The sequence below is a fragment of the Bombina bombina genome, chromosome 2, assembly GCF_027579735.1.
Source record: "Bombina bombina isolate aBomBom1 chromosome 2, aBomBom1.pri, whole genome shotgun sequence".
NCBI classification, from domain to species: Eukaryota; Metazoa; Chordata; class Amphibia; order Anura; family Bombinatoridae; genus Bombina; species Bombina bombina.
This window is the reverse complement of record NC_069500.1, coordinates 981,261,835-981,280,169: the sequence shown is the minus strand read 5'-3', so window position 1 is coordinate 981,280,169 and position 18,335 is coordinate 981,261,835. Positions and strand designations below refer to the sequence as shown.

The 18,335-nt window shown below is 38.3% G+C and overlaps 1 long non-coding RNA gene across 1 annotated transcript in view; it reads left to right on the top strand.

Moving 5' to 3' along the window:
* Positions 1–13,215: 13,215 nt before the first annotated feature.
* Positions 13,216–18,335, top strand: part of LOC128648136 (uncharacterized) — a 237,258-nt gene continuing 232,138 nt past the window's right edge. Inside the window, exon 1 of the long non-coding RNA XR_008400518.1 lies at positions 13,216–13,376. This is a non-coding gene — a long non-coding RNA (uncharacterized LOC128648136). The remainder of the gene's footprint in view (positions 13,377–18,335) is intronic.

Below are 18,335 nucleotides of genomic sequence, written 5' to 3'. Positions count from 1 at the left end.
AGTGGGGAGATAACCTTGGTTTCTAGCTATCGCCCAATATCATTGCTCCCAGTATTGTCAAAAATCTTAGAAAAATGCGTCCATACACAATTATGTGAGTATTACCAAAAATTTAACTATCTTACCCCTGATCAATCAGGTTTTTGCCCGAATCACTCCACTACAAATTCCCTCCTAAAAGTTTGCAACAACATCCAAACTGGCATAGAACAAGGAGACCTAACTGGAGATATTTTCCTTGATTTTGCAAAGGCCTTTGACACAGTAGACCACGGCATTCTACTGCTCAAACTAAAAAACTCAAGTATTTGGGATCGTCCGCTAACTTGGTTTCGATCATATGTATCGGATCGATCAAAATATGTCTCCATTTCTGAGTCCCTCCCTCTCCCAGTCACGTGTGGTGTTCTCCAAGGTTCCATTCTCGGCCCCCTACTATTCACATTATTTATAAATGATGTGCCTAATGTTTGCAAATCCTCAACTGTACACATGACATAGTAATCTATGCAAAAAAATATGATCTGCCGCAGCTTGAAGAAGTGCTCCAAGACCAGTTCATAGAAGTAGAAAAGTGGATCTCAAAAGCAAACTCTTCCAAAACACTGACAAAACTGTCACAATGATCTTTGGAACAGGACCTAAACTACACAAACTACAAAATTCCCATCTATGCATCAAAACAAAATCAAATTCCACACCGACCGCAGTCCACTCTTTCAAATACTTGGGTATGTTGTTAGACCCCAATCTATCTTTTGGCCTCCACATAGAAAAACTTGCATCTAAACTTTATCCAAAACTAGGTGCCCTGTACAGAAACAAATCCTGCCTCAGCCTTACAGTAAAGGAAAAGAATGTACAGCAAATGCTGATGCCAATCATGGATTATGGGGACGTAGTATATGCACCTGCACCACAAACTCACCTTAATAAACTTAATACAATGTATAACTCGTTCTGACACTTTGTGCTACAATGTAACTACAGGACCCACCATTGTGACATGCTAAAAGAACTAAGCTGGCTGTCGCTGGAATCTTGATGCACCCTCCATCTTTCCAGCCTTGTGTTTAAGGGCTTTTTTGGGAAGCTCCCACCCTACCTGCTCTCCCCAGATATTCCCACCTCCTATAACCTCAGATCCAGTACCAGCACATTATTTAGCTTGCCTCAATACAAAAAGAAAGCAGCTCGATCCTCCTTTTCCTACAGAGCACCACAATTATGGAACAACCTCCCACACACTTTCAAACCTTCCCCAAACCTAATATCATTTAAGGATCCCTCTCTACATATCTCAAAACAGAATGCACCTGTCATGGTTGATTATATATTTCCTACCTGTTCTATGTTAAATTTTTGCATATATTGTATATTATTATTGTTTTTTGTATTTTATTGTACCCTATTGTATCAATGAAATGTTTTGTGGACCCAGGACATACTTGAAAACGAGAGAAATCTCAATGTATCCTTCGTGGTAAAATATTTTATAAATAAATAAATGTTTCTTTCTAAAGTGTTGAATTAAAAGGGTAGACAGTGTACCACTCTTGATATTGGTTAAGTGTTCCCGTATCCGTGAACGTACTTCCCATGTGGTAAGTCATATGTACATACTGCACTTTGCAGTCTATACATTTCAGAAGATACACTGCATTAACTATTTTCCAGTTTGTACAAGTTCTTTGCATAAATTCTTCACCAGTGACTCTCACCTGCTGTAAGGTATTTACAAGCTTTACATTGGTAATTATTACATTTGAATGTCCACTTAAAGGGACACTGTACCCAAAAATTTAATTTTGTGATTCAGATTGAGCATGAAAATTTACTCCTATGATCAAATTTTCTTCATTCTCTTGGTATCTTTATTTGAAATGCCAGAATGTAAGTTTAGATGCCGGCCCATTTTTGGTGAACAACCTGGGTTGTCCTTGCTGATTGGTGGATAAATTCATCCACCAATAAAAAAGTGCTGGCCAGAGTACTGAAACCAAAAAAAAAGCTTTGATGCCTTCTTTTTCAAAAAATGATAGCAAGAGAATGAAGAAAAATTGATAATAGGAGTAAATTAGAAAGTTTTTTTTTAAATTGCTTGCTCTTTCTGAATTACAAATGAACAAATGTGGGTTCAGTGTCCCTTTAATATCTAACCAAGAGTTCTGTGATGTTTTTTGTTATCTTAATTGTGGAGGGTAAACCCAATTGCCTATTGTCTTACCTTTTTCTAAAAGAGAATCTACATCATTTTTTTTACCACATCAGTTAAATTGTCATCTGATGTCAACATTGAAAAAAGCTTACAAACTATGGCCTAGATTACATGTGGAGAGAAAAATTTTACTAACACGAGACTGATATTTGCGTTCCACTTATAATACCAGCGCATGCAAATGTTTGCTCGTATTTGAAGTTATCCACCATGCGAACTTGAGCTTGCGTTCGCATTACATATAAGCTTTGCGCTCAATATAGCACATGCTTCCATAGGCTCCAATACTGTGCTTTAACTGATATTAAAATTTGGAAAAAATTGATTTACACCATGGGGTAGATTTATGAAGTAGAGGTTGCTGCTTCCGACCCACTCCGCTTCAGGTCTGCCTGAAGCGGAAGTTAAGAAGCAGCGGTCATAAGACCACTGCTCCTTAACTCGTCCGCCACCTCTGAGGCAGTGGACAGCAATCAGCCCGATTGGATACGATCAGGTTGATTGACACCCCCTTCTAGCGGCCGATTGGCTGTGAATGTGCAGGAGGCGGCATTGCACAAGCATTTCACAAGATATGCTTGTCAATGATAAATGCCGACAGCGTATGCTACAGTGGATCATGTCCACTCGCACTATAATAAATTGGCCCCAAGCCTTTTGCTGTATTTGTCAATCAATTCATTTGTCTATTATTGGTTTTCTGCAACTTTCTACATACAATAAAAATGCACTGTTCAATCAAATCAAATTAGTATATACAGATTGTTTAAAGTGAAAGTTAATTTACCCAATTGAAAACACAGTATTGCATTATACACATGTATAACAACATAGTCGCTAAGTTTTTTTTGCACTAAATATATTAATCTTTACTTTTATTCACTAACGTTTTATGCAGCCGTTTGCTTATCGACTCCTCCCATCTTCTTCTTCCTGGTTTTTCACTCTCTACGTATAGAGCGGTCCCACACGCTCTATACGTAACTTCTCTTGCGCGTTCACAATGATAGAGTCCATTTGCGCATGCGCAATGTCAGAATGCTACCCGCAATACACATGCGATTGACCGGACTGCTGGGCTCCAATGCGCATGCATCTCACAACAGTAATAAATGAAAGTACTGACGAAGGTGCGCATGCGCGAATCGGCCAAGAGCATCGAGCTGTCGGATATGCCGAAAAGAAGTCACGCATGCGCAAATCTAATATTTATGAAATGACGTAGTGTCACGGCCGCCTAACGGCCACAATCTCAATTGGAGGGTATTGACACATCATGAGGAAGTAAAATATTAGACCAAAAGCGGGTTGATTTTGCCGCAAGCAAGATGCAGATAAAAAAACAAAAATGTAAGCGGATTCATGAATTAAAGTCATAATCAATTTAAATATTACATTCATTACAATTGAAACAAAGGATGATAGTCGCACCACCAAGTTCAATGAATAAATTTCTTTATTGAGCCAAGATCAAAAAAATCAGCAACGTTTCGGACACAAGTCCTTAATCTTGCATAACAAACAGACACTGATTCACTTCTTATATACCCAAATAAGTCACACCTGCACAGCTAATTGTAACACCTGAAAAGTCAGGTATAACATTAACAGCCAAATGCTGCCACCATGTGGTCAACTACACATATCACACTTCTCTAAATAATTTAAATTTAACTATTACTCATCCAGCAATGAATTAATACATAGTCTAAATATATATCCATGTATAGTGCAGACTCTCAAGCAATATATTATTTTCACTATTCATTTATATTACATATTAGCATAGATAGATATAAACATTAATGAAGATTTACATATAGATTTCTACAGAAAAATTGACCAATCTAATTTTTTATTCATGCCCCCTGGAGATAATGTCCCTAATTCATAAATCCAATATGCTTCACGTTTTTGTAATAATTTAATTCTATCACCCCCTCTTCTAGGATGTTTCACCTGTTCCAAAATCTGGAACCTTAGTTGGCTTAGATTATGCCCTGCAGACAGAAAGTGATGGGCAACTGGGGCATCCTTTTTCTTGGTTCTAATACTACTTTTGTGTTGGACTATGCGTTCTCTTACGCACTGGGAGGTCTCACCCACATACCCCAGCCCACATGGGCATTTAATCAAATATATCACAAAATCAGTATTACAGGTATAATGTCCCTTAATGAAATATTTTTTGCCAGTACTTGGATGACTGAATGTTGGCCCTTTAATAATACTATTGCAATTTGAGCACCCTAAACAGGGAAAACTACCCAGATTTTTCTTACCAAAATAAGTTTGAACTGGTTTCTTAGATGGACCAATATCTGCCCGTACCAGAACATCTTTTATGTTTTTTCCTCGTTTAAACGCTGGCATAGGGGGAATCTTAAATTCCTGAATATTAGGATTACAAGTGCTCAAAATGTGCCAATGCCTGCGAATAATCTTCATAACCTGTTTGATTAAATGCCCATGTGGGCTGGGGTATGTGGGTGAGACCTCCCAGTGCGTAAGAGAACGCATAGTCCAACACAAAAGTAGTATTAGAACCAAGAAAAAGGATGCCCCAGTTGCCCATCACTTTCTGTCTGCAGGGCATAATCTAAGCCAACTAAGGTTCCAGATTTTGGTACAGGTGAAACATCCTAGAAGAGGGGGTGATAGAATTAAATTATTACAACAACGTGAAGCATATTGGATTTATGAATTAGGGACATTATCTCCAGGGGGCATGAATAAAGAATTAGATTGGTCAATTTTTCTGTAGAAATATATATGTAAATCTTCATTAATGTTTATATCTATCTATGCTAATATGTAATATAAATGAATAGTGAAAATAATATATTGCTTGAGAGTCTGCACTATACATGGATATATATTTAGACTATGTATTAATTCATTGCTGGATGAGTAATAGTCAAATTAAAATTATTTAGAGAAGTGTGATATGTGTAGTTGACCACATGGTGGCAGCATTTGGCTGTTAATGTTATACCTGACTTTTCAGGTGTTACAATTAGCTGTGCAGGTGTGGCTTATTTTGGTATATAAGAAGTGAATCAGTGTCTGTTTGTTATGCAAGATTAAGGACTTGTGTCCGAAACGTTGCTGATTTTTTTGATCTTGGCTCAATAAAGAAATTTATTCATTGAACTTGGTGGTGCGACTATCATCCTTTGTTACATTTACTGGGGGTATTGTGCAGTGCCCCCGTGTTTGCACACCTTGGATCCCAGGTGCTGGACTTTTGGAACTTTTCACTATTTTGTCTGCAAGTTGTTCCTGTGCACTGGAGATCATGGAAATAATACAAGAGAGTACAGAGCCAAAGACATTTGGATATACAGACATGGAGGCCACGAGAATTACTACTTTGACTCGTGGCTCAAGGGACTTTTTGAAGTCTTCACCTTCACAGGTAGTAAGTAAAAAGCTTGAATATTTAAGTAAGAAACATGTGGCTTTTGAGCTGCATGCAGTGACTTTGGCCGAATACCACAGGGTGAAACTTATCCCAAGAGGATTACGCATGCACACCAGACCCACTTTGATGATAGATAACCAAGAATACTGCCAGAAATTTGAGATGATTCTGAATAAATGTAGCTTTGATTTGATGGTGCTAACTGTGGAGTGTTTGCAAAAAGAGATTGATAAACAGAGTACACAGATAGAAGAGATGAAGAAGGAATTGTCTGCAAACTTACCCGGTGCAGAGATGGAGTCATTGATTTCTTCCCTTGACACACAGATGGATACCTTGAAGAGAGAAATCCAAGAACGGAAGAAACAAAAGTTTGCCCGGGATGAGAGCGATTATATCGCCGGAACTGTTTACCGCTGGTTGAGTGATCCGAGGAACAGATTTGGAGGTGACACTTCCGGTTTCCGGCGCCGCAGACAACGCAGGTCCGGGACAAGGCAGAGTTCCAACAGCTCTCAGGGCACAACTTCTGAGTCCGGGTCGGGGGAATCAGGCACGGAACAACACACAAGCGACGTGGAGGCAGGAAGCACAAGTGGAGCCGCCAAAGGAAACACGAAGCGTCAACCGGGAGCTTCAGGCAGTCAGAGAGTGAAAACCCGCAGAAACAAAATGTAACTATTAACTTAAGTAATGTTACACTTACATCCACTGAACAGGGTTTACTCGATAAGGGCCTCTCTTACTGCCCACAAAACAAAGGTGACAGTTTTGAGCTACAAAAGGACTTAAATTGGTTCTTTAGAACATTAAAATTTAAAAGCTTTTTATCTGAAATGCCTGATGTTGCTAGTGGTGGGAAAAGAGATGTTCACACTGTAACTGATAGAGCATTGAATTTGAACATACTAGGGCCTAGATTTGGAGTTTGGCGGTAAAAGGGCTGTTAACGCTCCGCAGGCTTTTTTCTGGCCGCACCATAAATTTAACTCTGGTATCGAGAGTTTAAACAAATGCTGCGTTAGGCTCCAAAAAAGGAGCGTAGAGCATTTTTACCGCAAATGCAACTCTCGATACCAGAGTTGCTTACGGACGCGGCCGGCCTCAAAAACGTGCTCGTGCACGATTCTCCCATAGGAAACAATGGGGCTGTTTGAGCTGAAAAAAAACCTAACACCTGCAAAAAAGCAGCGTTCAGCTCCTAACGCAGCCCCATTGTTTCCTATGGGGAAACACTTCCAACGTCTGCACCTAACACTCTAACATGTACCCCGAGTCTAAACACCCCTAGCCTTACACTTATTAACCCCTAATCTGCCGCCCCCGCTATCGCTGACCCCTGCATATTTTTTTAACCCCTAATCTGCCGCTCCGTAAACCGCCGCAACCTACGTTATCCCTATGTACCCCTAATCTGCTGCCCTAACATCGCCGACCCCTATATTATATTTATTAACCCCTAATCTGCCCCCCTCAACGTCGCCGACACCTGCCTACACTTATTAACTCCTAATCTGCCGAGCGGACCTGAGCGCTACTATAATAAAGTTATTAACCCCTAATCCGCCTCACTAACCCTATCATAAATAGTATTAACCCCTAATCTGCCCTCCCTAACATCGCCGACACCTAACTTCAATTATTAACCCCTAATCTGCCGACCGGAGCTCACCGCTATTCTAATAAATGTATTAACCCCTAAAGCTAAGTCTAACCCTAACACTAACACCCCCCTAAGTTAAATATAATTTACATCTAATGAAATTAATTAACTCTTATTAAATAAATTATTCCTATTTAAAGCTAAATACTTACCTGTAAAATAAATCCTAATATAGCTACAATATAAATTATAATTATATTATAGCTATTTTAGGATTAATATTTATTTTACAGGCAACTTGGTATTTATTTTAACTAGGTACAATAGCTATTAAATAGTTAAGAACTATTTAATAGCTACCTAGTTAAAATAATAACAAATTTACCTGTAAAATAAATCCTAACCTAAGATATAATTAAACCTAACACTACCCTATCAATAAAATAATTAAATAAACTACCTACAATTACCTACAATTAACCTAACACTACACTATCAATAAATTAATTAAACACAATTGCTACAAATAAATACAATTAAATAAACTAGCTAAAGTACAAAAAATAAAAAAGAACTAAGTTACAAAAAATAAAAAAATATTTACAAACATAAGAAAAATATTACAACAATTTTAAACTAATTACACCTACTCTAAGCCCCCTAATAAAATAACAAAGCCCCCCAAAATAAAAAATTCCCTACCCTATTCTAAATTAAAAAAGTTACAAGCTCTTTTACCTTACCAGACCTGAACGCATGCCCCAAGAATTTCAGCTCTTTTGCCTGTAAAAGAATAAATACAATACCCCCCCCCCAACATTACAACCCACCACCCACATACCCCTAATCTAACCCAAACCCCCCTTAAATAAACCTAACACTAAGCCCCTGAAGATCTTCCTACCTTGTCTTCACCATACCAGGTTCACCGATCCGTCCTGGCTCCAACATCTTCATCCAACCCAAGCGGGGGTTGGCGATCCATCATCCGGTGCTGAAGAGGTCCAGAAGAGGCTCCAAAGTCTTCCTCCTATCCGGCAAGAAGAGGACATCCGGACCGGCAAACATCTTCTCCAAGCGGCATCTTCAATCTTCTTCCATCCGGTGCGGAGCGGGTCCATCTTGAAGCAGGCGACGCGGATCCATCCTCTTCTTCCGTTGTCTCCCGACTAATGATGGTTCCTTTAAGGGACGTCATCCAAGATGGCGTCCCTCGAATTCCGATTGGCTGATAGGATTCTATCAGCCAATCGGAATTAAGGTAGGAATTTTCTGATTGGCTGATGGAATCAGCCAATCAGAATCAAGTTCAATCCGATTGGCTGATCCAATCAGCCAATCAGATTGAGCTCGCATTCTATTGGCTGATCGGAACAGCCAATAGAATGCGAGCTCAATCTGATTGGCTGATTGGATCAGCCAATCGGATTGAACTTGATTCTGATTGGTTGATTCCATCAGCCAATCAGAAAATTCCTACCTTAATTCCGATTGGCTGATAGAATCCTATCAGCCAATCGGAATTCGAGGGACGCCATCTTGGATGACGTCCCTTAAAGGAACCGTCATTAGTCGGGAGACAACGGAAGAAGAGGATGGATCCGCGTCGCCTGCTTCAAGATGGACCCGCTCCGCACCGTATGGAAGAAGATTGAAGATGCCGCTTGGAGAAGATGTTTGCCGGTCCGGATGTCCTCTTCTTGCCGGATAGGAGGAAGACTTTGGAGCCTCTTCTGGACCTCTTCAGCACCGGATGATGGATCGCCAACCCCCGCTTGGGTTGGATGAAGATGTTTGAGCCAGGACGGATCGGTGAACCTGGTATGGTGAAGACAAGGTAGGAAGATCTTCAGGGGCTTAGTGTTAGGTTTATTTAAGGGGGGTTTGGGTTAGATTAGGGGTATGTGGGTGGTGGGTTGTAATGTTGGGGGGGGGGTATTGTATTTATTCTTTTACAGGCAAAAGAGCTGAAATTCTTGGGGCATGCCCCGCAAAGGGCCCTGTTCAGGGCTGGTAAGGTAAAAGAGCTTGTAACTTTTTTAATTTAGAATAGGGTAGGGAATTTTTTATTTTGGGGGGCTTTGTTATTTTATTAGGGGGCTTAGAGTAGGTGTAATTAGTTTAAAATTGTTGTAATATTTTTCTTATGTTTGTAAATATTTTTTTATTTTTTGTAACTTAGTTCTTTTTTATTTTTTGTACTTTAGCTAGTTTATTTAATTGTATTTATTTGTAGCAATTGTGTTTAATTAATTTATTGATAGTGTAGTGTTAGGTTAATTGTAGGTAATTGTAGGTAGTTTATTTAATTATTTTATTGATAGGGTAGTGTTAGGTTTAATTATATCTTAGGTTAGGATTTATTTTACAGGTAAATTTGTTATTATTTTAACTAGGTAGCTATTAAATAGTTCTTAACTATTTAATAGCTATTGTACCTAGTTAAAATAAATACCAAGTTGCCTGTAAAATAAATATTAATCCTAAAATAGCTATAATATAATTATAATTTATATTGTAGCTATATTAGGATTTATTTTACAGGTAAGTATTTAGCTTTAAATAGGAATAATTTATTTAATAAGAGTTAATTAATTTCGTTAGATGTAAATTATATTTAACTTAGGGGGGTGTTAGTGTTAGGGTTAGACTTAGCTTTAGGGGTTAATACATTTATTAGAATAGCGGTGAGCTCCGGTCGGCAGATTAGGGGTTAATAATTGAAGGTAGGTGTCGGCGATGTTAGGGAGGGCAGATTAGGGGGTTAATACTATTTATGATAGGGTTAGTGAGGCGGGTTATGGGTTAATAACTTTATTATAGTAGCGCTCAGGTCCGCTCGGCAGATTAGGGGTTGATAAGTGTAGGCAGGTGTCGGCGACGTTGAGGGGGGCAGATTAGGGGTTAATAAATATAATATAGGGGTCGGCGGTGTTAGGGGTAGCAGATTAGGGGTACATAGGGATAACGTAGGTGGCGGCGCTTTGCGGTCGGAAGATTAGGGGTTAATTATTTTAAGTAGCTGGCGGCGATGTTGTGGGGGGCAGGTTAGGGGTTAATAAATGTAATACAGGGGTCGGCGGGGTTAGGGGCAGCAGATTAGGGGTACATAAGTATAACGTAGGTGGCGGTCGGCAGATTAGGGGTTAAAAATTTTAATCGAGTGGCGGCGATGTGGGGGGAGCTCGGTTTAGGGGTACATAGGTAGTTTATGGGTGTTAGTGTACTTTAGGGTACAGTAGTTAAGAGCTTTATAAACCGGCGTTAGCCAGAAAGCTCTTAACTCCTGCTATTTTCAGGCGGCTGGAGTTTTGTCGTTAGAGCTCTAACGCTCACTTCAGAAACGACTCTAAATACAGGCGTTAGAAAGATCCCATTGAAAATATAGGATACGCAAATGGCGTAGGGGGATCTGCGGTATGGAAAAGCCGCGGCTGAAAAGTGAGCGTTAGACCCTTTAATCACTGACTCCAAATACCAGCGGGCGGCCAAAACCAGCGTTAGGAGCCTCTAACGCTGGTTTTGACGGCTACCGCCAAACTCCAAATCTAGGCCTAGGTCTTTCTAATAAAAGTGTATTTACACCTGTGAAGGTAAATCCTGGGGTACAAACGTATATACAATTGGTACAAAATGATATTGCAGCTTTGGATAAAAAAACTGAGCCACATGCTAATTATTTAAAGTACAATAGGAATTTTACATCTAAGGATAAATGGGCTTTGGATAATCTTAATAAGAATAAACAATTGGTGGTGAAGAGTGCGGATAAGGGTGGGTCAATTGTTTTATTGGACAAAAAATTTTATGTCCAAGAAATTAAAACACAATTATCTGATACTGATGTATATAAACTATTGACCCACAACCCTATCTTTGAGATAAAGAAGGAGATTGAGGCATGTGTTCGGTTTGCATTTAATAACGGCATTATTGATAAGGAGGTGAGAAGGTTTTTACTAGAATCTGAGGACATCACTCCAGTGATGTACACTTTGCCAAAAGTGCATAAAGATCTGCAAGCACCTCCTGGCCGCCCAATTGTGGCAGGCATGGGCTCAGTATTGTCCAAGGTATCAATATATTTGGATAAGGTTCTTAGACCTTTTGTTAATTCTAGTTCATACATCCAAGACACACAAGATTTTCTAGCTAAATTGCGTGATTTATATCTAGGGGAAAACAAATGCATTCTTTTTAGTCTAGATGTGACATCACTGTATACAGCTATCACACATGAGGCAGGGATTGGAGCAGTGGAGAAAGTTCTGAGTGAATCTGATAGATACACTACCTCACAGGCAGAATTCATTTTGCAGTTACTTAATATTATTTTAAGGTGTAACTATTTTCTTTTTGAGGATAACTATTATCTTCAGCTCCAAGGGACCGCCATGGGTTCCAATGTCGCTCCCACATACGCAAATATTTTTATGAATATGTTCGAGGAACATTTTGTTTATAATAATCCTTTATTCTTATCATATGGCGCCACTTGGTGGCGCTATATTGATGATGTGTTTGGGGTGTGGGGGGGGCGACATTGGAACCCTGGTAAATTTTGTGAATGACTTAAATGCAGCGACTAGTCACATTAGATTTAAGTTGGTCTTTAGTGAGGAGAGTGTTGTATTTCTGGACACAGTTGTGTCAAAGTGTAAATCGGGTCTAACTGTGGACCTTCATAGGAAAGATACAGATTGCAACACTCTCCTGCACTATAAGAGTGCACACCCCCCTTCACTGGTAAGATCTTTACCCAGGAGCCAGTTTCTACGTGTAAGGCGTATTGTGTCTGATTAAACAGTAGTTAAGGACAGGCTTAAAGAAATGGGGGATCGTTTCCTTCAAAGGGGATATCCATGTGAATTAATTGAGACTGAATTTAGGAATGCATTAAATACCCCTAGAGAGTTGTTATTGGAAAAGAAAAAACCTGTGATGGATAAAAAAAACCCTAGACTAGTTTTTGTAAGTCAATTTGCTCCTTGGAATCAACAGGTTATGAAGATTATTCGCAGGCATTGGCACATTTTGAGCACTTGTAATCCTAATATTCAGGAATTTAAGATTCCCCCTATGCCAGCGTTTAAACGAGGAAAAAACATAAAAGATGTTCTGGTACGGGCAGATATTGGTCCATCTAAGAGACCAGTTCAATCTTATTTTGGTAAGAAAAATCTGGGTAGTTTTCCCTGTTTAGGGTGCTCAAATTGCAATAGTATTATTAAAGGGCCAACATTCAGTCATCCAAGTACTGGCAAAAAATATTTCATTAAGGGACATTATACCTGTAATACTGATTTTGTGATATATTTGATTAAATGCCCATGTGGGCTGGGGTATGTGGGTGAGACCTCCCAGTGCGTAAGAGAACGCATAGTCCAACACAAAAGTAGTATTAGAACCAAGAAAAAGGATGCCCCAGTTGCCCATCACTTTCTGTCTGCAGGGCATAATCTAAGCCAACTAAGGTTCCAGATTTTGGAACAGGTGAAACATCCTAGAAGAGGGGGTGATAGAATTAAATTATTACAAAAACGTGAAGCATATTGGATTTATGAATTAGGGACATTATCTCCAGGGGGCATGAATAAAGAATTAGATTGGTCAATTTTTCTGTAGAAATCTATATGTAAATCTTCATTAATGTTTATATCTATCTATGCTAATATGTAATATAAATGAATAGTGAAAATAATATATTGCTTGAGAGTCTGCACTATACATGGATATATATTTAGACTATGTATTAATTCATTGCTGGATGAGTAATAGTTAAATTTAAATTATTTAGAGAAGTGTGATATGTGTAGTTGACCACATGGTGGCAGCATTTGGCTGTTAATGTTATACCTGACTTTTCAGGTGTTACAATTAGCTGTGCAGGTGTGACTTATTTGGGTATATAAGAAGTGAATCAGTGTCTGTTTGTTATGCAAGATTAAGGACTTGTGTCCGAAACGTTGCTGATTTTTTTGATCTTGGCTCAATAAAGAAATTTATTCATTGAACTTGGTGGTGCGACTATCATCCTTTGTTACATTTACTGGGGGTATTGTGCAGTGCCCCCGTGTTTGCACACCTTGGATCCCAGGTGCTGGACTTTTGGAACTATTCATTACAATTGAGTAAGTCTTGAAACTTTACCTTCACTTTAAAACTAGTTTTAGGTGTCAGTTTTCCTTAACAAAATGAATTTTTTTTCATTAAATTAAGTTATATTCCAAAGTTGTGTTTTGAAAACAATATTATCTATTTTAAATATATTTTAAATATGGCCAATTTGTTTCTATGCTTTTCTATGCCCTTATCCATATTTAAACATTTCATGCAAAACAATAATTGTGAATATACTATAAAATTTGTAATATTGTGTAAGATAATAAAATGTACAATAAACTTTAATCAAACATACATAATCATTAAATATGTGTTTAATCAAAGCTTTATGGCACAAAGCAGTTATTACATTATAATATTCAGGAACAACATCCGAAATGTCATCGCTGGAATATATGTTCTTATTAACCTCTCAGTTTAATTTACTTTAGGCTGTGAATATTGAATTTTTATAACATTGTATGTGGAAAAATTATTATAAATAGTTACAAATTATTTAACACTTTGCTGTGCTATATAAGTAAGTGTCTTAAAATGGTGTGCCTTTTCTGAATAATGAAAGTTCATTTTGACTCGAGTGTTTCTTTAAGGCTAAAATGCATAACACATGTATAATACAGGTAGCCCTCAGTTTACGCCGGGGTTAGGTTCCAGAAGGAATGGTTGCAAATTGAAACCGTTGTAAATTGAAACCCAGTTTATAATGTAAGTCAATGGGAAGTGAGGGAGTAAGGTTCCAGGCCCTCTCAAAATTGTCATAAGTAACACCTAATACATTATTTTTAAAGCTTTGAAATGAAGACTTTAAATGCTAAACAGCATTATAAACCTAATAAAATAATCACACAACACATAATATATAATTAAACTAAGTTAAATGAACAAAAACATTTGCTAACCAGCATTATAAACCTAATAAAATAATCACACAACACAGACTTAACTTGCATTTTTCTGCAAACGGTTCTTTCTATGCATTCCAACCTGGACTGATTTATAGACAGGAAGATCTTGTTCCTTTGAAATCTGCTCGATAGCTCAGGTCTGGTTAAACTGATTAATTTGAGCTTGCTTGGCTTTGCTGCAACACAAGCGGACATCTCCACCTACTGGCTATTTTAATAAATGCACTGCTTCTCAATGCTTTTCAATAGCAGTCACATGACTAGAAAAAAAGGTTGTTATTCTGAAACTGTGTAAATTGAACCATTGTAAAACGAGGGCCACCTGTATATATATATATATATATATATATATACATATATATATATATATATATATATATATATATATATATAATAAAGCAAATAGCGTCAGCACTTATTCATACAAAATTTCCACTTTATTGAGGTAACAGACAAAGTTAAAAACAGCGACGTTTCGAGTCAGCACAGACCCTAAGTCATGCCATGGCATGACTAAGGGTCTGTGCTGACTCGCAACGTCAGTGTTTTTAACTTTGTCTGTTACCTCAATAAAATGGAGATTTTGTATGAATAAGTGCTGATGCTATTTGCTTCATTATATCTATATATGTGGGCTGGCAGACCCCACTCAGCGGACGTGCACTACATCAATTTTGGAAATTTTTTTAATTGAATTTCATTTCTTTATTATTTGTTATATTTCAAAGGTACCATGTATTTATATGTTTTAAGATCTGATTATTTCTTTTTGTTTATGAGTGAACAAAATCTAATCTATTGCAAACAAGGAAATTGTCTCCTTTTTTCTCCTCCTATTGCTGTACAAAATTGTATATACATATGCACAATTGCTAACTAAAATGGCAATATGTCTTTAAGAAGACGGTACAAATAGGATGATACATATACATACCATTATTGAGCTTGAGAAAGGCTTTTGAATAGCCGAAACGCATTGCTCTGTACTGTGTCCACCTTAGGCTTCCGTAGCTGCAACGTTCTGTCAGCGTGAAAGACTCCAGCAGGCCCATTTATCAAAGGGCTTGCGGACCTGATCCGACACTGCGGATCAGGTCCGCAAGACCTCGCTAAATGCGGAGAGCAATACGCTCTCCGCATTTAACATTGCACCAGCAGCTCACAAGAGCTGCTGGTGCAACGCCGCCCCCTGCTGACTCGCGGCCAATCGGCCGCCAGCAGGGAGCTGTTAATCAACCCGATCGTATTTGATCGGGTTGATGTCCGGCGATTCCTGTCCGCCTGTTCAGAGCAGGCGGACAGGGTTATGGAGCAGCGGTCTTTAGACCGCTGCTTCATAAGTTGTGTTTCTGGCGAGTCTGAAGACTCGCCAGAAACACGGCCCTTCAAGTTCCGTACGGAGCTTGATAAATGGGCCTGCAGGAGTGTGAATATACTGACAGAGTACCCTATGTGACTGTTGGAAGACGCTGAACAGACTGGCGGCATTTTGGAAGCAGATTAAAAAACGGATCATTGGCTTCTGGTGTAAGTAAAAAAGTGCACCTTTTGCCATATTTACTTTCTTGCTTGTAAAAGGATTTTCCATCCTTCTTCTCGTTCAATACAGCTTTGCATGGCTCCTTGCAATTAACAACCACGCTAACTGAATCATCAGCTAACCTGCTTTGGAGATATAACTAACATTGTTATTCTGTCTAAAAGACTTTTTTATGACCAACAAGACTTATATTATATTGTGAAAGACGCTATTTTGAGGAATACCATTGTCTTTCAACAAACGATTCATTCATTGTCTCTTTTTCACATATGTTATGTTTTTTATGTTTTAACAGCTATAACATTGATCTATTATGTTATTGTGATTTATTGTGTTTTTATGTGTTTTTATGCTATGAACTTTTGATGATAAAATTGTCATTTTTTTGATAACCATTTATTGCAAACTATTTTATCTAGAGATTTATTTACCACAGCCATATTATACATAGCTAGTAACATCTCCCTATTGGTACTGCACACATTTAGCTATTTTTTGAATAGCGCAGCTGTGTTAATTACTAGTTAGCAGAGTATCTGCATACTTAGCAGTTAAATGTTTTAGAAGTGTATGTTTTTTAAGGATAGAGGGGCTCCTTAAATTATTCAGCAGCTTTGTGATTTCAGCGCTAAGGTCTTAACCCATTTTTTCAATGAAGTAGTTTATTCAGGGTAAAGACAGCTGTCTAAAGGCTAGATCACAAGTAGAGTGCTAATTTATCACATATTCGCAAATTCTCCCATTTACAGGCATGTGATAAATAACCAGCCATTACAAGTTTCTGATTATTGCTGCCGCAAGTTCACGGTAGCAATTAGCGCTCATAAAATAAACCAAAGATCAGATCTCTGGTTAATTTTTAGAAATGTCTCCCAATTGGCCCCAGATTTAAGTATAGTGTGCATTTATATGGAAAAAAATATAGCATCTTTAATTTTTTTTAAAAAAAACACTGCATCAAGCAGTTTTATGGGGTTAAAGTTGGCGGGTGTATGCCTTTACATCTATGGGGACTGTGTGTTCTCAATAAAAATATATTTATATGCTTATGAACTAGTAGCCGTGCAATTAATTTTGGCCGAATTTAGTTTTTGGATGAATTTTGGCCAATTCGAAGATTCTAATAAATCCGAATTTCCGAATCGGCACCATAACTAAAATCCCGTAAAAATTCAGAAAATGAATAAATCAGTTTTGGAATTTTCAGATCCATTCTTTATTCATATTCAGAATTTTTCATTGTTCTAATCTAAACCGCAGTTCCGACATCGGCGACGATAGCTAAACATAGTAACCCCTAAACCGCAGTTCCCCGACATCACTAACACTAACTAAACCTATTAACCCCTAAACCGCAGTTCCCTGACATTGCCGACACTAACTAAACATATTAACCCCTAAACCGCCATTCCCAAACCTCGCCAACACTAACTAAACCTATTAACCCCTAAACCGCAGTTCCCCGACATTGCTGACACTAACTAAACCTATTAACCCCTAAACCCCCAGGCCCACATCACAACAACCTAAATTCATATATTAACCCCTAAACCTAACACCCCCTAACTTTAACAGAATTAAAATAGACCTAAATTAAAGTTACAATTATTAACTAACTACCTGCTTAAAAATAAATACAAGCTTACCTGTGAAATAAAAATAAAACCTAAGCTAGCTACAATACAACTATTTACTAACTACCTAGTTAAAATAAATAAAAATTACCTGTGAAATAAAAATAAAACCTAAGCTTAAACAAATAAAACCTAATATTACTAAAAATAAAAAACCTAACATTACTAAAAATAAAACGGCTAGATTATGAGTTTTTCGTTTTGAGATGTGCAGTGCTAACGAGCAGTTTATGCTCACTGCTCATTTACAGACAGTGCTGGTATTATGGGTTTTTACAACCCAGACAAGAAGTGAGCGTTGAGCAAAATTTTGCTCCTTACCGCACTCCAATACCAGCGCTGCTTACGTTAGCAGTGAGCTGGTGTAACGTGCTCGTGCACGATTTCCCCATAGAAATCAACGGGGAGAGCTGGCTGAAAAAAATTCTAACACCTGCCAAAAAGCAGTGTAAAGCTCCTTAACGCAGCCCCATTGATTCCTATGGGGAAATCAAATTTATATCTACACCTAACACCCTAACATGAATCCCGAGTCTAAACACCCCTAATCTTAAACTTATTAACCCCTAATCTGCCGCCCCCGACATCGCCGACACCTATATTATAATTATTAACCCCTAATCTGCCGCTACGGACACCGCCGCCACCTACATTATACTTATTAACCCCTAATCTGCCGCCCCCTATGTCGCCGCCACCTACCTACATTTATTAACCCCTAATCTACTGCCCCCAACGTCGCCGCCACTATAATAAACATATTAACCCCTAAACCGCCGCACTCCCGCCTCGCAAACATTAGTTAAATATTATTAACCCCTAATCTGCCGGCCCTAACATCGCCGCCACCTACCTACATTTATTAACCCCTAATCTGCCGCCCCCAAC